This window comes from Arachis stenosperma, chromosome 8, assembly GCF_014773155.1.
Source record: "Arachis stenosperma cultivar V10309 chromosome 8, arast.V10309.gnm1.PFL2, whole genome shotgun sequence".
Taxonomy (NCBI): Eukaryota; Viridiplantae; Streptophyta; class Magnoliopsida; order Fabales; family Fabaceae; genus Arachis; species Arachis stenosperma.
Window position 1 is genome coordinate 25,195,616 of NC_080384.1, and position 25,376 is coordinate 25,220,991.

Here is a 25,376-nt window from a genome sequence, read left to right on the forward strand (position 1 = left end):
TCTCGCAACACCATATATGTGTTTTTCCTACTCAAAACAAGCATAAACAGGTGCCATACCTTGTCTTCAACGTCATTTCCCGGTAGTAAGCTGTGTAAATCAACCCTGTCCGCGGTCTTGACTCCAATACGGACAAGTTCCTCGCTATAGTCAGAGAAAAGTGTTAACGATTTAACATAACCGCGATAAGCACGTTTAAAGGTAACATAACTCGAGTTTTACCATGGATCAAGGTTCCCGTCGAAGACGTACGAGAATAAGGCCGACTGTCGGTTGTTAAAGTCCATTGCAGGTGTGATCTTGAACCTCGTCTACGACACATGTTTGTCAAACGTTAGTAGGTTAGCGCAGATTTCGATAAACAAACTTACCGATTAGTTACCTTCTTGGTCGTTGAATGGCCAGACTTTTCCCTGCTGGAACCAGATCGCATAGAACTGTCATTTCCATCACCGGAACGTCGCCGTTTGGCGTTCCTTGTTGCCGATGGTGGTGTGCGAAACAGCTTTCTCATGATGCTGTCCGTTCCTGAAAGGGGTGGAGTATTGTTCTCAGGCGGATCTGGGACAGTAGGCGTTCCACTAGCGATGCCAGATGCAACTTTCATGGACTGCGGGGTTGACTGTTCATCCGTCTCCCCGTCGGAATCCAACAACACGATGGTTTTCTCGGAGATTGCCGCAGCTGCGTTGTCGGTCTCCTTCTCGAGATCCCTCTGTCGTAGAATAACCAAAACCGGTTTAGTATCAGGGACATCTACATGACACGTTACATACATGGGCTATGAGTGAAACCTAACCAGAACCTTTTCCACGAAGCCCCTCATCAAGTCTTTGACGATGAGACCGATCTTCGGAAACGACCACTCATCTTCCGACTGGATCTGGTTACCTTTGACCGCATTAACATCATCCGGCTGGGGAGCCTCGGCTAGGTTTTCCAAGTCAGCTTTGGGTCCACCGGGGACCTACGGATAAAAAAAAAATAAAACAATATCAAATCAGTTATCTGTTTAAAGAATGTGTGAAGTACACCTGATCAGAAGATTTACCTCAGACGCTTGCCGGGGCTGCGACTGCTCAAGTGTATCTGCGTTGTGGACCTCGTCGCATACGTCCCTGCATGTACTCCGTACGTGGCTGTTAATGCGAATATTCGTCTACCATGCATATGCAACGTCGTGCGTTTTGTTCTATTCTAAAAGTCATAAATGAAACATGTCTAACCTGCTGTGTGTGTCACCGTCGGAGCGTGCTTCACCGTCGCCCATTGTGTTTGTTCTTTTGGTTTTTTTTTTTTCGGGGTTTCGAATATTGATCGTTTAGCACGGTAGGTGGGTTTATTTTAAATGCGAAGGAACTTGCAAATGCCTACGGCTTTATCCTCCGTTTACGGAATGAGATGCGCCTATGTTAACGGTACTCGGGTGTTGTGGATGGAGTCACGGCTATCTGTTGTAATAGTCAAACTCGCGACAAATCTTTCACTCCAATGGTACGTTGTTATTTGGGCTCGTTTTATGGTGTGTTCCGTATCCAAAAGTGAAAGTTCTGAGTGACACTATACTATAAAACTTCCTTATGCAATCACTCATGCTGTGACCTCTGCGGTCAAATCAATCCAAAATTATCGACTTGCCTCCAATCAGGCGCTAAGTCACACCATGCCATCCCCACACCCCTCGCCATCATTATTTTAATTCACTATTTCGTAGAGGCATGGGACTGCGCGCTGTATAAGCGATGGGCGTAATGCTGAATTTCCTACAAAAGTAAACCGTCAAAAGGCATTCGTTGGGAGATGGGACAAAGCCAAAATGGCTAATACATTCGCTTCCTTCCGGTTCCCTTCCCAGCGATCGTATTAACCTTTTGTCCAAAGTTGTACCATTGTTGTTTAAAGCATAAATATCTACATAAAGCGTATTGTCCCATACCCCGGATTGACATATACACCTGCTCCTCTGCAGCTACCCATGCTCTAGGTCAGCGCGTCATAAAAAGTTTCGCCTCGGGGGCATGACGACGAAATGAGTGGCGGAGGTTGCTTTCCACTATCGTGCGCGGATTAGTTGCATCTAGTTCTCTCCCGGTTATGACCACCATTGCCAACCAATCTGGTTACGTTTTTTTTTATGCATGATGCACAGGGTTTACGTTTAGGTGGACTTTCCAGCGAAGTCGTGGAAAAACGACCGTTGGATAAAATTTCATATTGAAGATTCGATGAATACGTGTCATTTTTAGTAGACCAAAAAATTAAAGTAGGTGTAACAAAAACCCCTAAACCCTAAACCCTAAACCCTAAACCCTAAACCCTAAACCCAAAACCCAAAACCCTGCACCCTGAACCCTGAACCCTAAACCCTAAACCCTAAACCCTAAACCCTAAACCCTAAACCTTAAACCCTAAATCCTGAACCCTAAACCCTAAACCCTAAACCCTAAACCCTAAACCCTAAACCCTGAATCCTAAACCGTAAACCCTAAACCCTAAACACTAAACCCTAAACCCTAAACCATAAACACTAAAACCTAAACCCTCAACCATGAACCATAAATCCTAAACCCTGAATCCTGAACCCTAAACACTAATCCCCAAACCCTAAGCCCTAAACCCTAAACCATAAACCCATTAACCCTAAACCCCAAACCTAAACACTACACCCTCAATACTAAACCCTAAACCCTAAACCATGAATCCTAAACCCTAAACCCTAAACCCTAAACCCTAAACCCTAAACCCTAAACCATAAACACTAAAACCTAAACCCTCAACCATGAACCATAAATCCTAAACCCTGAATCCTGAACCCTAAACCCTAATCCCCAAACCCTAAGCCCTAAACCCTAAACCATAAACCCATTAACCCTAAACCCCAAACCTAAACACTACACCCTCAATACTAAACCCTAAACCCTAAACCCTAAACCCATAAACCATAAACCCTAAACCCTAAACCCTAAACCCTAAACCCATAAACCATAAACCCTAAATCCTAAACCATAAACCATGAACCCTAAACCCTAAACCCCAAACCCTAAACCCATTAACCCTAAACCCCAAACCTAAACACTACACCCTCAATACTAAACCCTAAACCATAAACCCTAAACCCTAAACCCATAAACCCTAAACCCTAAACCATAAACCATAAACCATGAACCCTAAACCATAAACCCCAAACCCTAAACCCATTAACCCTAAACCCCAAACCTAAACACTACACCCTCAATACTAAACCCTAAACCCTAAACCCTAAACCCTAAACCCTAACCCAACTAAAGTCTAAACCGTAAACCCTAAACCATAAACCCTAAAACCTAAACAATACACCGTAAACCCTAAACCCTAAATAATAAACCCTAATCCATAAATCCTAAACCCCATAACCTAAACCCTCAGCCCTGAACCCTGAACCCTAAACCCTGATCCCTGCACCATGCACCTTAAACCCTAAATCCTGAACAATAAACCATAAACCATAAACACTAAAACCTAAACCCTCAACCATGAACCATAAATCCTAAACCCTGAATCCTGAACCCTAAACCCTAATCCCCAAACCCTAAACCCTAAACCCTAAACCATAAACCATATACCCTAAACCCTAAACCATAAACCCTAAACCCTAAACCCTAAACCCTAAACCTATTAACCCTAAACCCTAAACCCTAAACCATAAACCATATACCCGAAACCCTAAACCATAAACCCTAAACCCTAAACCCTAAACCCAAACCCAACCCTAAACCCTAAACCCTAAACCCTAAACCCATTAACCCTAAACCCTAAACCCAAAACCATAAACCCTAAACCCATTAACCCTAAACCCTAAACCATAAACCATATACCCGAAACCCTAAACCATAAACCCTAAACCATAAACCATAAACCCTGAACCCTAAACCCTAATCCCCAAACCCTACACCCTGAACCCTAAACCCTAAACCCTAAACCCTAAACCCTAAACCATATACCCTAAACCCTAAACCATAAACCCTAAACCCTAAACCCTAAACCCTAAACCCATTAACCCTAAACCCTAAACCCTAAACCATAAACCATATACCCGAAACCCTAAACCATAAACCCTAAACCCTAAACCCTAAACCCTAAACCCATTAACCCTAAACCCTAAACCCTAAACCCTAAACCCTAAACCCATTAACCCTAAACCCTAAACCCAAAACCATAAACCCTAAACCCATTAACCCTAAACCCTAAACCCTAAACCCTAAACCCTAAACCATAAACCATATACCCAAAACCCTAAACCATAAACCATAAACCCTGAACCCTAAACCCTAATCCCCAAACCCTACACCCTGAACCCTAAATACTAAACCCTAATCCATAAATCCTAAACCCGTAACACTAAACCCTCAGCCCTGAACCCTGAACCCTAAACCATAGTCAATTATTTAGATTTGTTAATTAAAGACAGTAAATTTAAACTGAAAAAATTTTAAAAAAATATATTTAATGAGAAGACCTTAATCCTGTATAAAATTTGTAAATTATATATAAATATGCTTGTTGTATATAAATTTAAGTTTGTCGTTATTGTCAAATTATTATTTAGAGTCAATATTTCTTTAAAAAATAAATTAAGATAAATACAATACAAACATAATCTAATCCAAAAGTATAACCGCTTCTAATGTACATTAACAAGCCCACGTTTCTGAAATAATAACTCACACATTAGACTTTAATTACATACTTTAATTACACCCTCCTAATCTTTGCATTAAAAGCTGCAAGAAGTGTCGCTTCGATTGAAGACATGGAACTATAACAACAAAACCAACAAAATTCCTGCACGTGTAGAAAAAATTGATGTTCTTCACCGTTGCATTGCCCTGTCTTCACTATTTCGTTCATTGGATAAGCCTTTTACAGTATCCACATCATACAGCCCCAGCCATCAAATCCCAAATCATCCTCTTATAATGCAGCAAACCAAGGTCACCCAAAGGAGCGACTGTAATGGGATAACACAGTCTGTAGGACGACGAAGAGCAAACATATGGTTGACAGTCGGGCATCATCTGGAGCCGGTGCGGGAACCTTGTTGGAATCGGGCGGATCACTGATATAGAGCTGGTTCGGGCCGGTCCGCTGACCCTTAACCGGGGACAAAAAATTTAAAAAAGCTTTCGTCGGTATTGTGGCAACACTCTTCCGTTTCGTCTTCTTTGAATTAAGAATAAATCGAATTTATTGTCGCCTAATATCGGGATATTTCTTGAAAAAGGATGTTTAATATTGCATATTATTTGACGGGAATTGACGTCTGTTGATTGTGATGTGAGTGACTGCTCCAATGGCCCGCGGAACAAGATAGGCAGATTAACCACGTTGCCCAATGCTATGCGCTCAACAACTATATAATACAGCAAATGTGGAAACTGTATGATATACGCTTCCATCTACTCGATTGCCACTGTAGTCGTTAGTCTAAAACACGGTATTGAAAGGAAAAAAAATTAATAGAAAAAGAAAAGCAACTTGGGTATGGAAAATCAATTTCCGGATTCGTTGGCTGCTATGGGGGAGCAGATCCTTCCAGACGATCTTTTGATGGAGATTTTCACTCGCACTGACCCGAAGACGGCGGCGAGATGCAGAACCGCAAGCACAACCTGGCGTGTCCGACTGTCTTCCGAGAGATTTAGGATGGACAACACGCTGACAACATTGGAAAATACCGTAATGTGTTGCTCCAGATTGGTGACCCGGAGAGGTACGGTTCAACCCAGGCTTTTGCTTGTCGACTGTGAAGGCGGAGAAAGAGTAGCGCCAATGCCAGAGCAACTGGGTCCAGGCGGATGGTGGAATGTTATCGGCTCCGATTGCGGTGTGATCTGCGTCCAGTATAGCACGAATGGTCCTGATTTGAGGCTACTGTTATGGAACCCGCTGCTGCGAACCGCTCGTCAGCTAGAGGATCCGGCCGACAAACTTCTAAAACAAGCAGTATCGGATACGCCTTTGGATACCGGGCGGGAACTGACAATTACTGCGTCGTCCATATGTCAAAGAGGCACGTCCTAGACAGGTTTTTGCACTGCAATGTTTTCAATTCGGCAGAAGGAAGCTGGAAGCACGCGTACATCAACGATCAACGACTCACTCACCTCGACGAGGGCTCAGCTTTCACCTTGGTAAGGCCGTGTGGGTAAACTGGGGAGGACGTTTGACGATTGCAACGCATGTGTGTTGTGTTGGATGCAGACACATTTATTCTGAGCAAGATAAGGATAAACCGTAAACTTAATTCAGCACGTGCAGGCACTGCGTGTGCTCGACGGCATCCCACACTGGTCGGGTATGAACGATCGCCGCACGAGGACTATCGACCATATGGTGCAAGATTGACTTGGAATCCATGTGCCTCGTCCCGTTCATCAGGCGAAGAGTTGCCGGTCAGTACGGCGTTCCATGGAATCCTGTGACGATCATGGGTGATCGTATGATAACAGTGCGCGAAAAACAACCACAGGCGGGCAAGAGATGCTAACGGTGGTTTTCTGGGAGATTTCGTTGGTTCAGATTAATTTACTTAACCGACACAGAGTCACCGCATTCAATGGTGAGTGGCCGAGTGACATGAACCTTCAGCGCGTTATAACTGTGGGAGTGGGTTGTCTAGTTCCCTAATAGAGCGACCGAGATTGTGATTCGATCAGTTGTATCGTTGTTTGTATTCCGGGCATGCTTAAAATATGTTTTTCAAATGGATTGATGTGTATCGTGTTTTATTATACTCGGTAGAATGAATATGCGAAATGAAATTTATCTTATTGGATTGAGAACATATAGTACGGGTGCAATCAATCCACACAGGAATTAGATTTGATGAAATCCATTAAACTAGTCATGTTTTCCACTCGTGAATACCGAATAAAAAATAAATTACAAATAAAAAACCTCATCAAGCGATCTTCACCGGTAAAAAAAAACAACAAAATGATCGCGGATATCAGCACGGTGATCAGAACACCTAGCCTCCTCGTAGTCGCGACACTCGCAAGCATGTTGTCTTCCAAGGCCGTAGATGCAGAAATCGCGGCCTCCAGATCTGCCCTTGTTTCAGACAAACTCTGTTGCAAAGAACGCAGCTCGTCCAGGAGTTCCTGCCTTGTCTTCTTCAACTCCGTGTTCTCGCTTCTAATGCCCTCGTTCGTTTCTAGCAACCTGCGAATGACGTCGGAGTAACGGGGCGGGGGCTCTGGATGTACCACTGAAAGAATGAGCATTTCCTGCTGGTTCCGTACCCAGAACATCCATAATCTTCTGCCCGGATAGTCACATTTCCAAGCGGTTCTGATTGGCGACCTCACCACAGTGACATCGAGGCGTCGGTGCGTCGACGGAGGACGAGCTTATGGAAGAGGATCCCTGCATTATGTGTTCAGTAGTCCACGAGGGGAGTAAAACACTGGCTTTTGAAATAGCCGTGCCCAAGGAGGTTTCATATTCACCTCTCTGCTAATGCCGTCATGTGTTCGCATCCCAACGGCCTTCTTCTTGACTGACACATGTGACGCCAACTTGGCACGTAACGGTCGATTATAGGCCCCACCCGCGGGCCGGACGCATGTTACACCATGTAGTTGTTAGCCGACGATCCAAACCGTCAACGTTAAATATGTGACCCGTTTCTGCGTGTTATAATCTTTCCCATGAAAAATTTCGAAGATACTAATTCATATGTAATTATCTTACTGTCAAATAATCTCTTGTTATTCCTTGTTGTTAAGGGATATTGATTAATTAGTTGTTTATATGTTTCTGTATTTAAGGGGCAATTACGTTTTTGATATGACGTGATTGACATACCCATCACGATTCACAACTGCGCGTCTGAGCGCTACATTGTAGCAAAACTAAAGAAGTGTATAGGAAAACTGACCTCATGCCCCCTCATGCTACGGCAGGTCACCTTTTACTATCTTAGGAAGCACATTGCAAGGCCTTGAATATTGGACGGCCCCGTGGTTGCCTAACCGGTGCAATTCTAAACGCATGTGATGCATCTGCCTGGATGGACCTGACCGTCTACAGACTCCAAGAAAGGTGTTTGCAGACCCAACTTATGACGGCCAACAGCTAGCCTAGTCAAATATCTTCACAAATCAAACCAACTCAAAACAACCATATCCACGCACGACCAACACGGACCAACTCATCGGACGCCGACGACCGATACTGCAACCAACAATGGCAGAGAATGGGACCGCGCATCCAACAACGTCAACCGCGAGACGTCCCAGGTACGGTTGCGGTGCATCAGTCGTTTTTTGTTTATGTATTTTTATTTCTGGTAGTTATGATTACTCTACTACCGATTCTTCTGAGTTAGTACTATACCCGAACGAACTAACAAGCACCCAATGCTAGGGAGCAGAAAACACCGGGCCCCAACGACACCACTCCAAACGACGCGTTGCTGGAAATAATGAGAGAGGTGCTCCAGAACACAAAGGTTGGTAACTTGTCTCATATCTGCTCTAACTGAATCGGTTAATCCAACCATCTGACAGATCTGTTACGATTTCTATTGAAGAGCGCGCAACGCCGAATGGACAGGGTCGAAGCGGAATTGGTGACGATTCGGTTGTTGGTGGGCGGTCTCAGAGAGCCTGTGACCCAGGGGCTACAGGAACATGCGGATCAAGTCAACGCAACGTCCGATGGAAACCGGATCGAGAAGCAGAGACAACCTATTCCGAAAGGGTACACATGCACAACCGATGTCACGCACCCCATTACCAACCGTAGACAGTTGATGCATCCAGGAACGACGAAGAAGAGACATCATCAATCGTCGATAATAAGCGGCGGCGGAGACGTCGAAATGTCTGTTTACGATGAAGAAGACGATCCGAACGGGCCATGTACCCAAAGATGTGCAGGTCAAATACGCTCGTCAACGAACAAAACTCGAAGGGTGGCTTGGCTACAAACTTCTTCAATCGATTCAAGGAAAAGGTATACGGGGTAACCGAGGGACTGTATCCGCCGAACGCACGAACAATGCAGCCAACCCGACAGGACGCAATGGATGCAGCCAACGCAAACAGAAAATGCAGTTTTCCCTTTAACACAATGACGTCATCCGACGAGAGCTCATCGAAGCCTGAAAGCAGCACGGACGGACATCCGACACCTACAAGCATATTCCGCGACGACCCCCCTCAAACTGACCAAGAATGGAACAACACCCACCAACATGGCCCATCTCTCAGCACGCGATGGACATCTGTAGCTACGTCTACGACCATGATTTGACCCAACGTGGGTATTGTATCCGAATATCAACGCTGAATATGCCGTGCGGCGTCATTTGTGCCGGAAGGCAGTTAAAATTGCCCTCACAGTGTAACATTCCATTTATTGACCGAGGGAGATCGTTGTACGCATCGGGTCGCAACATGCAACTCGTTCTGACATGGGATGCCTGTTAGACGGTCGGCAACCAACCAGAAGGCACGTAGCAATCGATCGGACCTTTTCGAATAAATGGATTCCGCTGACCCGGGTTGATTACTTCCATGTGAAGTCTGAAATTTTTTTTTTGTCGGATTTCAATTGCAGATAATGGAGATGATCACGATAATGGTTGCATCGGAGGGAGAGACCGATGGAGATCACCGTGGATCCGTGTGGTGCTTGCACCCGAATTTTGCGGTAGGACCAAAACAAACTTCCCTACTTCATTTTAATGCATAACTATGATTTAACCGTATCTGTTATAACACGAACCTTGTACCGTTGACATATGCCGGTCACTTGTTTCAACCTCTGAAAACTCCCTGAGTAACCAGTCCGATGTAATGGATGGCGTCCACCCTGAAATTTTGGCACAGCGATACGGGAAAGAACACATGCACCCGACTGAAGACCTGCGCATCGTAAGCTACCGACCAATAAGATTCTTGTACGCATGTTCTGGTCATGGTCAGACTGAATTTTGAGTGTCTTCTGGTTTTTGGCTTTTTCTATCGATCGCAGGTCTATATGCCAGTACTAGAAGAAGACTATGAGAAGCACTGGTTCTTGGCCGTGGTTGACCTGTCGGACAAGCAAGTCTATCAATTTGACACGAATGCGACTAAAGAATCAAAGGCAAGAAGGAGACGTGTCATACAATGCATGGTACGCGACGAACATAAGTAAGATCATCGTCCTATCCAAACACGCTAATCTTTTTTGGTTTTGAATATGTGCCAGCTTACTGCCCTGGATGGAATTGTTGCAACTGACGGGTATAAAAACTTACGCTCTAAGGCCGCTCCCGAGTTTGCCAGTATGGAAATCATGTCCGCACCGGAAGTGCCAAAACGCAGCAGTACAGACGCTGGCATTTGGGTCATGCAGTGGATGGCAATGGGACGCAGGTTCACGTACGCGGTGTTGCCAATTGTAAGTTAACGCATGCAACAGGTAAAATGCATGCAATTGCAATAAGTGTCTCTAATAAACGCGGTATTGACCATTGTAGCTGGACGAAGAGAAGATCAGGATAAAAATGGCAATTGCGCTGCTAACGGGAAGATGCAACGAGGAAAGTGGTGCATTGCTGCTAAGTCGGCCGCGAAGAAGGGAAAGCGCGAGTAACATCTGAAGATGCGGAATTCAACGTCTTTTTTTTTTGGGTTAACTCATGCACTACAGTTTTTTTCGTGGACTGATTGATCATGGGCCATAATTTATTACGGTTATGGGCCCTACTTTTACTCTATACTTATCTTGGGCCCCTTTACGTTATTCGATGTTGGGCGGTGGACGATTACGGAATCTGGGTTTTGACTCGACTCGGTTTTTCCGGACCATCACCAACACGGAAGAAAATGTTAACTTCCAGCACGTGCAAACAATTTAAAAAGGTTTTTTTCAAGGAAAAAAAATTAAAAACGGGTAAATGTACAAAAAGTAAAAATAACGTCATATCTGCGTCGTTCGAAAATCAATCTCCATCCATCAACAGTCGTGGCTGACACTACGAACTCATTACTCAGACCCACGCAATGGAATAATGATAACTAGATTAGGCCTAAATTTAAATCCTGTGCTCATGCGGTGGTAATCGAATTTTTTTTAAACCCGGTAGTTGCCATTGGTAAGTGCAACTATATTAATGCCACATTAATGTCCACTCTAATCAGGTTTAAGTGTTACTTATAAAAAGGATAACTTGAACGGCGGGAGTGTTGTTCGCCTGTTTAACGCGCGTAGGTTCGTACGTTACCCAAAAAATAAAAATCACATACTTTTGGAAGAAGGAAGCCATTGTTGGATACTCAACAGCTTCCGGCAGTAAAGAACCCAAAACCGTCAAAGAAATCGCACACGAGGTATCACCATGCCGCAGCTCGCTGATTTTCGCTTCTTCAGATTCATAAACCAACATGGAGAATCAAATTGTAAGTTTTAACTTTTATGTTTCTCACATAACCCCAAGGCCAGCATGCAAGCCCACATCATTATCGATTTTGCTCCTGCAGAGATTGCGGTGCCTTCTCCACGTTGTACGGGATAACATGAGGAACCCCGTCGAGGTAATCACCACAAACGCAGTCGTGGAGCATCTCGTGGGATGTGGACGAGGAGCATCCGCATCAAATCGTATTCCCGGCTGGCGAGCCTTTTACGAACACTACCACCTGCGAATCGGTGACTCAATGATGCTATCGTATCACCAACCCAAGTTTTTTCTATGCGGCCATCCACGACACTACATACTTCGAGATCAACTACGGAAGGTAACAATATCATTCTAGCGGGTAATTGGTATGCAATCGGCTAACTCGTTTGTTTTATGCTGTTTTCCACCAGAAACTTGAGAAAACGGAAGTCTTCCGGCAATACCCGCACATGGCAACTATACAGTCCAGTTTCTTCACGATAATCCCGGTGAACGCCCCTGATACACTGGTATGGAACCCAATTTCAATTCCTTTAACTCCTGCAATCATCAATCCATCCATCTGTGGCACATTGTAACCCTTTTGTTTTTCCACCATCCACTACAGAGGATGGGTCCGTGTCCGGGCATCTCCTAAGGGATGAGTGGCTTGTGCTGTTCCGTTATCACGCCGTTCAGAACACAATGTACGTCATGTTCTTCAACGGTCAAACAATGGAAATCAACTACTTCGCCCATGCCGGCCCCGGGACGGACTCCACTTGTATAACCGAACCGTCGGCCCCCAGGTCAAGGCACATAGTCGATGGGTTCAGATCGACCAATCCGTTCTTTGTAAGTCCAATCGTGCACCGCGTGGCAAACCGTTTTCTCGTAAGTGTGCCGACAATTGTTTTTAAGGGCAACTATTTCATATCCTATTGTTCTAGTCAACTATTTTATTGATCTAACCAAACAGATGTCTTCACTTCCAGCCGAATGTCCCCCCTCTGCCGGGAGTATGCGAGGATAGCCCAATTACGATTACCAACGACAGGGGCGCGTGGACCGTTCGGTACACGCACTATGTCGGGAGGACGAACGGATGCTTTGGAATTGGCTGGTCTGCCTTAGCAACTGCATGCCAACTAAGACACGGCCATGTTTGTGTCTTCGAACGGCTTGCGCCGCAAGAATACCGGCTGCATATATATTGACAACTCCGGTCCCCTAAACCCGAAGCCACCGTCCCCAACCCCATCCGAGTCACTCGGTCAAGTACGGTGGTGCAACCTGCATGTCCAGACATCTGTATCTTGAATCTATATATTATTAGGGCCCAGGAATACAATTCTACCTTCCCGTCATTAGCTTATTTTTTGGATGATAAACATTGTAATCGTTTCTGTCGTTAACGTGCACGTTGCATTGCAAATGGACTGATGTGCCAATATTAGAAATGTATGTCAATTTGTGCCTTTGAACTTTGAATGTTAATTTAAGCTGTGAACCTTGAATGTAATCCGATTCACTTCACCTGCATTTTGTATCTTTGCATTTTTAATTTTGAATATTCACACTGAGGTGTTAATAACCCCAAAATGCTAATCAGTGGTGGTTGTTTATTGAGTCGAAGTTGTTGCCGTGCTTCATTTAGTGCATTTTACTCCTCACTTCAGGTGGTTTAAGCGTGTGTTTTAAATTACATCAACAAGCAACGATCCCTTACAAAGAACTTCAAGGTCGCGATTGAACCACATGCATTTTCCAACGAGATTTTTTTATGAGACTGAACCACATGCATTTTCCAACGAGATTTTTTATGATACGTGCATCTGAATATCCACTGAACGTTACTACCAACTACATACAAAATATCTACTTACCATACATACAAAATATCCACTGAACATAGAATGGCTGTAAAAATGCCCATAACGACCGAATAATAATACATCAGGTTTGACAGTCGATTTGCAGCTACTCGCATGACACCACTTAAACCCTACACATCCTGAATCCCGGTTAAAAACGGTGATATCTATAGAACACTTACATACCAACGACAGCCAACATACCAACAACTTGTTTTTACGTGGACGACATGAAGACGGTTCTGTACCTATTTGACATGCAGACACCGAACGGTGTGCGGCTACAACCTACCGGAGAACGTCAAAGGGTTCGACCAACCTGCCGTTGCAAAACACAGTGGTGACGACTGTAGGCCCCCTTTGCTCAATCGGCGAGAGACATGACTGGCCCGGACGTCCTGGGCCCAGCGAAGTCGCTGTTAGCAAACCCGGCCTGCGTGTCACTATCGGAGAATTGGAACGAAGGAATCTCCGCGGTCGCATACAGATCGCCGGATAGGTTATCATAGACCTAACACCAATGTAAAAAACAAACGATTAGATCCATTTAACAGACCAGAAAACTTAACTACATCGTCTATAGAGCGACCAACCCACCATGTCAGTGTCCATCGAATCCATGTCCTCTGCAACTGAGCTGGATGGTTCCATTGTGCGACGCTCCGGACACGTCGTCCTGTTGTGTCCCACCTCCCGGCACAAACGACATCGCTGGGTCTTCTTTCCACCGTGACCACCGTTACCCTTTGTACTGCGCCTGGGTGGATTTCGCTCCGGGGGTCTCCCGCCCTCAGTAGGTGGCCCCTCGTGTTGAAAACTGCTGTTCCCTGCATCTTCGTCCTCGAAGTGCTTCAGCATCAGCACAGCTATGTCTCTTGCAAACTGGAACTTCTCGGTGCTGTGACATGCAATATTGCACACTTTCCGGTACCAATCCATCAGGCACCAGTGTTGCGTCAGTTGTACAGAATCCCAAATCACGCCCATCGACTCCACCGCCACAAGTTTTGCATCCTTGGTCCATCTCGGTAATATCAGAGACCTCGGGATTTCATGAACATTGTTAAGAACAAGCACCGCAATTATATGTTCGCAGGGGACCCCGAAACATTCCATTCTCATGCACGTGCATCGGACCTCCCTCGTATCAGACGTTGCAACAACACGCCACTCCTTCCCCGGAGTGTCGTATCGAGAGACGGTGTGAATAAAATAGGAACCGTTGTCTTCAGAATCAACCACCCTCATTGCACAGGCTCTGTCAAGAATGGGAACAAACAAATAGAATATCGCACGAGTGTAGTTGTCGGCCGCACTCCGCTCCAGCTGTTTCAGGTTGGTGGTCATAACAGGGTCACCCTTTGCGCACTCGAAATCAGCCTCCACCTCCTTTGCGCGGACGAACATCAAGCATCGATGGAAATGACGTAAAAACTCAGTGTAGCTGTATCGAGACTTAACATACCGTGATATCACAGCGTGCAAGCCCTCGCACCTTGATGTTGTTCGAAATCCGGCAAAGAACTTTCCCCGTATGTGTGCTGTGGCCCAGCTGTGCCTTCTCTCGTACATGTCCTGTACCCATCTTTTATCGGCCACTCCAAATTTCTCAACCATCTCAAACCACTTTCTCTGAAATGTTCGGACCTCGTAGTCGCCGAGCATGCAATCCCTAAACATCCTGGTGAATTTGGGCTTTCCAATGTTGCTCGTGGCGTTTCGGAGTAGATGCCAAGCGCAGAGCCGATGGTGAGCCTCCGGAAAAACTTGCTCGATCGCAGACTTCATTTGCCTGTCACCGTCGGTTATTATGGACACGGGAGCTTCCCTTTCATTGAAGTTTGCAACTGCTGAAGCAGCCAGACATATGTCTCTTCTTTCTCGTCTGCCACCAATGCAGCGGCAAAGACAACGGTTTGGTTGTGGTGATTCACACCGGAGAATACTACGAGAGGTGAAAGGTAAACGTTTTTCTTGTAAGTTGCATCAAACGCAACCACGTCTCCAAACACCTGGTAATCAATTTGGCTGGTGCCGTCACACCAAAACAAGTGTTGCAGCACGCCCTCACCGTCAACGACTTCCTTGTAGTACAGTGCGGGATCATTTGCCTTGCACTCTCGGAGATACCTCAAGCACGATTCCGCATCTACGCCACCCTCCCTTCGTTGCTTCGCATTTACATTGTGCATGTCCCTTGTTGTGTACGGGACATTATGATACCCGCCGGCCAGGCTCGCCATAAAACCGTGGATTCGGGAGACGCCAATGCCCCCTTTGCGCATGTCGTTCATCTGCTGGATGTCCGCTTCGCTCATCCTCCGATGGCCCGGGAGCATGGAAGAAAATCGCAACTCAAGAACGTGGTGGTTATGCGCGTCTGAAAAGAACGCAACGTGCCAACGTCCTGATTCATCGTCCATGCGGAGTAACATCCTTGCAGGGCATCCACACCGTGTCTCGGCCTTCGGCCTCTTTTGCCGGTTAGGCATCGAGTAGAACTTCGGGGATCGGAACCCTTGTCGGTGGCACACGAACTCCTGTCGTATCCTTACTTCGCCGCGTTTTTCGCTCCTGGAACGTCTCGCGCCGAATCCATGGTGCTTTGCATATTTCTGATAGAACTCAAATGCAATGTCAACATCTGCGAAATTAAACCGGAGAACATCCTCCGCGCTCAAGTTCAAAAAATCAATCCAACCTATGGACTCGCCGGAATCAACGGAGTAAAACTCGTCTTCCGCATAATTCTCAGACATTCCTCCGGCGCCGTCCAAACCGTGTTCCAATTCGACCGCATCCCCATTGTCGACATCGGCCTCTGCATGACGGTCGTGTTCTGTATCGTCTTCCTGAAAGTCGTTCTCGTCCGACTCCATCCCTTCAGAGCGTTCGCCCTCAACCGGATGGTCGTTTTCTGTTTCATCTTCCTGTAAATCGTACTCGTACGATTCCAACCCCGCAAAGCCTTCGCCCTCAACCAATCCAACTCCATGGTCTGCTTCGCCCCCAGTGGTATCTTCATCACCGGCAACCCTGTGCCAAATAGCAACAACGCGGTAATTTAGCGAAACACGCAAAATTGGGGATTGTACTTCAAAGACAATTTCAGACCTATGACGGACAAAAAGGGGGATATTTGTAAATCAAGTGAAGGGTGATAATACAACGGGTACCTTCTTTCCATTGATGGAGACGGCGAAGCCATCTACTGCCGAAGACAACCCACAATGCAGATCAGGTACCGTCGTCGTCAGAGGTGGTGAGGCTGATTCTGTGGGGGGGGGGAGAAGAAGTTAGATGAGTTGGGATCTTTCAGTCGTTCTGGGTGGTGGAGATAGGAAGGGACGGTGCGATTGCGACAGATGGGAAAGGGGATGAAGAGGCGACAAAGCGAACGGAGAGGAAGAGGCGACGGAGGGGAAGGGGAGGAAGAGGGTGCGATTGCGACGGAGGAGAAGGGGAGTGGAAGGGAAGGAAGAGGACCACAGTAATAGTTGATTAATTCTAACAATTAAGTTAACTGTATTTATTTTAAAAAATAACAATGTAACCCCTCTATTTTGTGCGAAATTGTCGAAAAGACCCAACAAAAACATGCATTTTTATTCCTGCCTTCCATAGCTTATCGGTGCGCCAAACAATAAAATTGCGTTTCAGTGCGCTAATGTGAGCCGCGTACCGAATCCGTCCCCGTCGAAGAGAAGAGAAATTGGGGGAAAAGGGCAAGCTAATCTTGATCACATTGACTTGGTAAACTTGCTCCATTTCTTATGAAATTTTAGTATGTTATTCCTGGTGTAGAGATGAACATTAGGATATAACTTATTTGTTGTACTGCCTTCTCTTTTGCTTGATTTGAGATACCCACTTTTGTGGAGGGTTTATGTTGATTCCATCAGTTTTGATGATGTATTTTGTTGATTGTTGAGATGCCCTAGTGTTACTAGGAAGACTGTTTGTGTACCCATTATTCTAATAGTGGAAGATTTTTCTGGACTAGGTCCCGTGGGTTTTTTGTCCCTCTTTTGGGGGTTTTCCCACGTTAAAATTCTGGTGTCTGATTATTTAATTTCTGCCATTATATTTGCTGTTTGGAGTATCTTTGGTGTTGCCCCTTTTAATTGCACAAGTTGTGGCAAAATTATTTTTGGTGCTTCCGCTGTTAGACAGGTTCTTGGTTTAAACCTGTGTTGAGTTTTCCCAACAAAGTGGTATCCGAGCTTTGGTTGTTTATCTCTGTGCTGATTAAATGGAGGAAAATACTCATGGACCGAATATGGTCAAATTGAATTCCCAAAATTATTCAATTTGGAAGACCCTCATGGAAGATATGCTGTATAGCAAGGACTTGTATGATCCTGTGGAAGGGGATAAATCCAAAGGTACTAAATCCGATGCTGAATGGAAGAAGTTGAATCGGAAGGCAGTTGCTTTGATGAGGCAATGGCTTGATCTTAGTGTGTATCCACATGTTGACACCGAAACGAATGCTGAGAAGATGTGGAACAAATTGAAGGAGTTATATGAGAGAAAGAATGTGCAAAACAAAGCATTCTTGATTAGGAAGCTTGTCAATATGAAGTATGTTGAAGGTAAATCAATGCCGGAGCACTTGAGCATTTTTCAAGAGACAGTGAACCAACTGACAAATAATGAAATCACTTTGAATGATGAGTTGCAAGCCTTGTTGTTGTTGAGCTCTTTGCCTGATAGTTGGGAAGTTCTGGTTGTGACACTAACTAACTCAGCTCCAAAAGGAAAGTTGACGTTAGCAATGGTTAAAGAGAGTATGTTGAATGAAGAAGCCAGAAGAAGAGAGCGAGGTTTGACTAATGCCTCCTCACAATCAGAAGCACTTGTTTCAGAGTCACGGGGGAGAAGTCAAAGTAGAAAACCTCACAGTTCTGACAGGTCAGAGAGTCGAAGCAAGTCAAGAGGAAAGTACAAGCCAAGAAAGGAGTTCATTTGTCACCATTGTGGCAAGCCGGGGCATATCAAGAGGTATTGTAGGTTCTTGAAAAGAGAACAATCAAGGGGAAGAAACGAAGACAAAGGTAAAGATAGTGATAAAGAAACTGCTGCTATTATTTATGAAGATGTTCTTATCACATATGATGAAAATTATGTGAATCTTGTCTGTGATGATTCCACTTGGATTATGGACTCTGGTGCCTCATGTCATGTCACTCCGAAGCGTGAATTTTTCACTTCCTATACTGCTGGAAATTTTGGCAAGATCAAATTGGGAGATAAAGGAGTGTGTGATATCATTGGTATGGGTGATATGTGGCTTGAAACTAATATGGGATGCAAGTTGCAGTTGAAGAATGTTAGGCATGCGCCAGATATGCGGTTCAATCTCATTTCAGTGAAGGCATTGGATCAAGAGGGGTATTGCACTTCCTTTGGAAGTGCAAAATGTAAGATTACCAAAGGGGCTCTCATTGTTGCTAGAGAAGACAATAGTCTCACTACTCTCTACCGGTTGCAAGCAAAGTTGTGCAAAGAAGATGTGAATGTAGCTGATGATTCCTCTTCTGATTTGTGGCATATACGTCTTGGTCACTTGAGCGAGAAAGGACTAAGTGTCTTGGCCAAGAAGCACTCACTTCCAGTGAAAGGTACAACTTTAAATACTTGCACTCATTGTTTTGTTGGAAAGCATGCTAGAGTATCATTTCATAATTCTGGACCTCATAGGAGATCACATGTTCTAGATTTAGTTCACACTGATGTTTGCACTATGGATGCTAAGACACTAGGTGGTGCATCATATTTTGTTACTTTTATTGATGATTATTCTCGAAAAGTGTGGGCTTTTGTTTTGAAATCTAAAGACCAGGTGCTCGGTATCTTCAAACACTTTCATGCAAGTGTTGAAAGAGAAACAGGAAGGAAATTGAAATGTGTTCGAGCAGATAATGGTGGTGAATACAGGGGTCCGTTTGAAGAGTATTGTAAAGGACATGGAATCAAGCTTGAGAAGACGGTTCCTAAGACTCCTCAACATAATGGAGTTGCAGAGAGAATGAATCGCACTATCAATGATAGAGTCAGGTGTATGCTCTCTCATGCAAAGTTGCCTAAATCCTTTTGGGGTGAAGCGATGAGGACTGCAGTAGATTTGATCAACCTTTCTCCTTCTGTTCCACTTAATGGTGATGTTCCAGAGAAAGTTTGGAGAGGAAAAGATGTCTCCTATAGTCACTTGAGAGTGTTTGGCTGCAGAGCTTTTGTTCACATTCCAAGAGATGAAAGGTCTAAACTTGATGGGAAGTCAAAGCAGTGTATCTTCATGGGTTATGGTCACGAAGACTTTGGTTACAGATTATGGGATCCGGTGAGCAAGAAGATAATTAGAAGCCGAGATGTGATTTTTCTTGAAGACCAAACTATTGAAGATCTTGAGAAGACAGATAAGCCAACAGTAACTGTTAGACGTTCTGTTGATGATGAACCTGGTCCTTCCACTAGACCTCCTATTGATGGGGGAGATGTACAAGTTGATAATGATGGTGATAATTTGCATGATGAACCTGCACCTCAACCTGAGGTGCCAGATGTTGAAGTTCCACCTGAACCACCAGTTGAGCCTGAATTGAGAAGATCTACTAGAGAGCGTCATCCTTCTCAAAAATACTCTCCTCATGAGTATGTGATGAACACTGAGACTGGGGAGCCAGAGAGCTACCAGGAAGCTATGTCTGATGAGCATAAGGAAGATTGGTTGAAGGCCATGCAAGAAGAAATGAAATCCTTGCATGAGAATCATACTTTTGAATTGGTGAAGTTGCCGAAGGGTAAGAGCATTCAAGAATAAATGGGTGTTCAAATTGAAAGCGGATGAAAGTGTCTCACGGCCAAGGTACAAAGCTCGATTGGTTGTGAAAGGCTTTGAGCAAAAGAAAGGTATTGATTTTGAGGAGATTTTCTCTCCAGTTGTGAAGATGTCCTCTATTCGAGTTGTGCTTGGATTGGTGGCTAGCTTGAATTTAGAGGTTGAGCAGCTTGATGTGAAGACTGCATTCCTTCACGGTGACATAGATAAAGAAATTTATATGGAGCAACCAGAGGGTTTCGAGGTTAAAGGAAAGGAGCACCTTGTATGCAAGTTGAAGAAGAGCTTATATGGGTTGAAGCAAGCACCAAGGCAGTGGTACACAAAGTTTGATTCCTTCATGGAAGCTCATGGGTACAGTAAGACTTCTTCTGATCATTGTGTATATGTTAAGAAATTCTCTGATGGTGATTTTATAATTCTCTTGCTTTATGTTGATGACATGTTGATTGTTGGTCATGACACTAAGAAGATTGAAAGTCTTAAGAAAGATTTGAACAGATCCTTTGCTATGAAGGATTTGGGTCCTGCAAAGAAAATCCTTGGCATGAGTATCACTCGTGACAGGAAGAATGGGAAACTGTGGTTGTCACAACAGAAGTACATTGAGAAGGTTTTAGAGAGGTTTAGCATGAGTAATTCCAAACCTGTTAGTACTCCACTTGCTAGTCATTTCAAGCTGAGTTCGCAGCAATGTCCTACAAGTGAGAAAGATAAAGCAGAAATGAAGAAGATTCCATATGCATCTGCAGTTGGTAGTTTGATGTATGCTATGGTTTGCACCAGGCCAGATATTGCTCATGCAGTTGGAGTTGTTAGTCGGTTTCTCTCTAATCCTGGCAAGGAACACTGGCAAGCAGTGAAGTGGATTCTCAGATACCTTAATGGTACTTCCAGAGTTTGTTTATGCTTTGGGAGTGGCCAACCTGTGTTGGATGGTTACACAGATGCGGATATGGCTGGGGATCTTGATTCAAGGAAGTCTACTTCTGGTTATATGATGAATTTTGCAGGGGGAGCTGTGTCGTGGCAATCTCGACTTCAGAAATGTGTTGCTTTGTCTACTACAGAGGCAGAATACATTGCTGTTGTTGAAGCTTCTAAGGAACTCTTGTGGATGAAGAAATTTCTACAAGAGTTAGGCATCAATCAAGAGAAGTTTGTGTTATTTTGTGACAGTCAGAGTGCTATCCATCTCAGCAAGAATCCAAAGTTTCATTCTAGATCGAAGCATATAGAGGTGAGGTATCATTGGATACGTCAAGCGCTTGAGATGAAGTCATATGCACTTGAGAAGATCCATACTGATGATAATAGTTCAGATATGATGACTAAGAGTTTACCTGCAGTGAAGCTTGATTCCTGCAAAGAGAAGGCGGGCTTGGTGGAGCAGCCTATCCCCACTTGAGTTGGTGAGGGGGAGATTTGTTGGTGGGTCCCCAACTAAGTGGGGCCCACATCTCATTAAAAAAAAAAAGAAAAACAAATAAATAAAGAAAGAAAGGCTTTAAGCCACGGTGAGAGAGAAGAGTTTTCATTCAGTTTTGAATGAAAGGAAATTCGGCGTCGAAGAGAAGAGAAATTGGGGGAAAAGGGCAAGCTAATCTTGATCACATTGACTTGGTAAACTTGCTCCATTTCTTATGAAATTTTAGTATGTTATTCCTGGTGTAGAGATGAACATTAGGATATAACTTATTTGTTGTATTGCCTTCTCTTTTGCTTGATTTGAGATACCCACTTTTGTGGAGGGTTTATGTTGATTCCATCAGTTTTGATGATGTATTTTGTTGATTGTTGAGATGCCCTAGTGTTACTAGGAAGACTGTTTGTGTACCCATTATTCTAATAGTGGAAGATTTTTCTGGACTAGGTCCCGTGGGTTTTTTGTCCCTCTTTTGGGGGTTTTCCCACGTTAAAATTCTGGTGTCTGATTATTTAATTTCTGCCATTATATTTGCTGTTTGGAGTATCTTTGGTGTTGCCCCTTTTAATTGCACAAGTTGTGGCAAAATTATTTTTGGTGCTTCCGCTGTTAGACAGGTTCTTGGTTTAAACCTGTGTTGAGTTTTCCCAACAATATATAAGTTCTAACATCTTCCTCCTCTCTTTCCTTTTCCCTATAATTTGTCCTTATAATATTTTTAAAGTGAATGAATCTTGATAGAGGGCACAGCCGACAGTGGTATATATCATTTGTTTTCTTTAATATATAACTAAAGGAGGCGATAGTCTCAATGCAGTCCATCACCATATGTTGTAATGCATTTACATTTACAAATAATAATGTTTTCTTGGATTTATATAGTAGTATAATCTAGCTAGCTAGCTATTTTGGTGCAAGCTGTTGTGGTTGAGGATGATGATAGCATGCATGCATGTGTGCCAGCACCACCACAGCTTAGCTTGAACCTTGGCCTGCCGCTGCAATGAGTAGTGTTCTATTGGGTTGAACGGTTTGTATTCTGATCTGGAGGCAACTTGGGAGAATACTAAACCTTGTTCTGATTAATTCTCATATTCTTTAAAGATTGCAGAGTTGTTTGCTATATATATATATTCTATTTCAACATGTTGAAATTGTAGATTCCTAGGAGTGAACAAAAAACAGAGATACCAAATATAAAATCTGAGAGAAAACAACAACAAAGTCTTTTTATTTATTAGTACATGATGATGTCAGTTAACTATATACATTTATTAAATCCTGCTATTATTCTAGGAATTCTTGAATGAATACATAGGTACACCACTACCAGTGATCTTGGAAAGAGAATTACTACATAGGAAGCTTAGAATGGTAAGAATTATTTTAATGTGTGTGTGCTACTAAGATAAAGAGCAGAAAAGAACCTCAATTTAATTCTTAAAATTTTTTGATATTTCAATTTTAAATGACTAAATCAATTTTATAAAACTTTAGTAAATTATAGAGTTTTATTAAGATTTAAATTTTGCTACAATTTTATATTTTATTTATTTTACAAAAATTCTCAATTTTCTATACTTGGCAGAGACAGTTAGTGGTGGCAGGTAGTGTCAGCCTGAGAGTGCTACTTGGTGGTTGTTTCTATTCTATTATCATTTACCAATTAATATCTGTGAAACAAGGCATGTGCCTCCAAATTTCTTGTCCCATTTTCTCAGTTTAAGAAACTTCATGTCTCGGTATCTGCATTTCTGTGCACATTTCATTTTCTACAACGTTATATTCAACCACCAGTGGATATATCTAAATACAAATAAATGAATAATAGTATAAAACTACAGTATCAAATTACAAAAAAAAAATAGAATCAACTTAATTTGATCGAGTGGTCAGTTTACTCATCTATTTAAGCAAATGTTGGGGTTTCGAAGTACAAAAAATATTGACACAACGCGTTTTGGTTTCAGTATGCATATATCTCTCTTCTCTCGGAATATTTTAAAAAACAACTATATTCCGCGTATACTAAAATCAATCACTAATATAAAATACATGTTGGAATACAAAATATGCATTGAAAATAAGTTAAACACCACATGTATTTATACATTTTAGTGGTTGATTTTGATATAAAAATAGCATTTTTGTTCAAGAAATTATATTCTTTGAAATTATATGAATATTGATATTTAATTTTTAAAATTCTATTAATTATAAATCATTGTTTGAATTAATTAGTCAAATATCTATTAAAAAATAAAATCTACAAATAATATCATTTTAGAATTGTTACGGCCTGGCCCAACCCAAGTATCACCCGACCCAAACGGTCAGGAGTGGGGCGCCCCGCAGCCGACCCGGACACGCGTCCCTGACAGCTTTGTTATAGCTGTGAGGAGCACGCCTCGGGGAAAGTGGGCCTGTCCTTGTCGGGCCCACCTCTGACACAATATATAAGGGGAAGGTCTTACCCTTCCCCCAAGGTACGTCACACATCACTCTACCCCCTTTTCGCCTGCACATCTACTGACTAGAGCGTCGGAGTGTCTTTGCAGGTGACACCCTCCCTTTTTTCACAAGAAGTGCTCAGGACCCCGCCTACACCGGACCGGCAGTCCACGACCAAACGAGACCCCCATCACCAACCAGGATATCAACCCGAACCGTCCGGTACCCGACCTACCGAACATTGGTGCCGTCTATGGGGACCGTCCATGGACTTTGTACTGGTCCAAGATGCAGCAGGCCGCGAGGCCGAGCCCGTAGGGGAGCCCGCCGCGACTGCTTTCCGGCAGCACGCAAGATCCCCTCAAAGACACACAACACAATCTCACGAGAGACGCCCCTTCGAGGGAATTGGCGACAACAACACCAGAATAATGCAAGAACTGCGCCACACGATGCAGGACTTGGAGCGCCGACTAGCAGACCAGGAGCACCGTCAGCAAACCTCAGAATCAAGCCATTCCCATTCACTCTCGAGAAGCCGTTCCTGACAAGCAACTAGCCCGCGATCCGATCCTGAGAACGCCAGTGAGGGAGGACACGAGAGAAGACGCCATGATCCCATCATTTACAGCAGGCGCAGGAGGCGGCGTTCCACAGATAGAAGCCGCGAGAATAGAAACCGTGAAGACGCTCGTCGGGAGGAGAACGACGCCAGAACGACGAAAACCGGGGGACCAGTGATAATGGGTGCAACCCCATTCCATCGTTCCATCTTCGAGGTCCGGCTGCCAAAACACTTTGACAAGCCAACGGACATGAGGTACGACAGAACTCAGGACCCACAAGAGCATCTCACGGCTTTCGAAGCCAGAATGAACCTCGAGGGAGTAGGAGACGAGGTGATATGCTAAGCTTTCCCGGTCATCTTGGCGGGGTCTGCAATACGGTGGTTCAATAACCTCTCACAGGGCTCGGTAACCCGCTTCTCGGACATCAGCCATGCCTTCCTGGCCCAGTTTACGACCGGATCACAAAAGCTAAGCACCCGATCAACCTGCTCGGGGTGACTCAGAGATCCGGCGAGCCGACCAGGAAATACCTAGATCGATTCAACGATAAATGCTTGGAGATCGACGGACTGACGAACTCGGTAGCAAGTTTGTGCTTGACGAACGGACTCCTGAACGAGGACTTCAGAAAGCATCTTACTACGAAGCCAGTATGGACAATGCAGGAGATCCAATGTGTGGCTAAGGAGTATATTAATGACGAAGAAGTCAGCCGGGTCGTGGCTGCCAATAAACGGCAACCCCCTACAACCAAACCCGGCACCACGAGAGCGGAGAAAGACAAAAGGAACACACCAGG

General features: G+C 44.2%; 1 pseudogene; it reads right to left on the bottom strand.

Annotated features, from left to right (window-relative positions):
- Positions 1–13,654: 13,654 nt before the first annotated feature.
- LOC130945637 (protein FAR1-RELATED SEQUENCE 5-like) lies at positions 13,655–15,608 on the bottom strand (annotated as a pseudogene).
- Between the last annotated feature and the right edge of the window lie 9,768 nt (positions 15,609–25,376).